Below are 1,087 nucleotides of genomic sequence, written 5' to 3'. Positions count from 1 at the left end.
CAACCGCGAATCACAACACTAAAACATTTACAATTATTCATCTTTTATTCGCCACTCGAAATTTGTCACGGATACGGCCGATATATCGGGGCCGTCCCTCTGGCTGACGCGTGAACGGCCAACCGGAGAGGAGGTCAGAGAGAGAGAGAGAGAGAGAGAGAGAGAGAGAGAGAGAGAGAGAGAGAGATGGGGGGGGGAGGTGTCCAGGGGCGTCGTAAAAGTGCACGTTTCCCGAAACGGGGCACACGGGGGCGACGAGCAGAGCGCGATATCCACGTGCGTAATTAGTTTTGACGGGGTATCGATCGCGCGGCCGCCGGTTTCGTCAGCGCGAGTAAGTGTCAAAGGTTGAGTACACTTCCTTGCAAGTGAGTCTAGGTCAACCGTATTGGGTCGATACTATGAAAGCGGGACAAAGAGGAGGACGGAAAGCCGGTCGCGCGAGACACAGAGAGACGGAGGGAGAGAGAAAGAGCCCTCGGTGTATTTCAGGACAAAGCGATTCGGGGGAGCAAAGGCGTGCGCCCCTGCGGGCCCCTAGGTGGGGGAACCAGACGCGGACGCGGAGTGGGGGACGCCGTAACCGGAGCGGAGGGGAGGGAGAAGGAATTTTATGCACGATTATTTCGACGAGAATGACCGAGTTAAGGAACGGAGACTACTCGGGTCTGACTAATCGCGACTCTTTCCACTGGGGCCAACCGGCCGGCACCGTCGCCACTCGAATCGAATCGTTCCACGTCTCGATACTCGACGGACAGTCTCGATACTAGACAGCCAACCTCGAACCTCGAATCGCCGAACGGCATTCGAAAAAGGATCAGGTTAATTCGACGTGTATATTTCTTTTTTTTTAATAATATCGAATATATAACTATTATACAGGGTGTCCCAAAAATGTTGCAACACATTGAAAGAGGTGGTTCGGGAGGTGATTTGAAACAACTTTTTCCTTAGCGAAAATGTTGTCCGAGGCTTCGTTGAGGAGATATTAACAGAAAACCCCGACCAATCAGAGCGCTCCAACGGTATACGCGCGTTGTGATTGGTCAATGTTTTCCGTTAATATCTCCTCAACGAAGCCTCG

Source organism: Hylaeus volcanicus, chromosome 9 (genome assembly GCF_026283585.1).
Source record: "Hylaeus volcanicus isolate JK05 chromosome 9, UHH_iyHylVolc1.0_haploid, whole genome shotgun sequence".
NCBI classification, from domain to species: Eukaryota; Metazoa; Arthropoda; class Insecta; order Hymenoptera; family Colletidae; genus Hylaeus; species Hylaeus volcanicus.
This window is presented reverse-complemented; position numbering follows the sequence as displayed.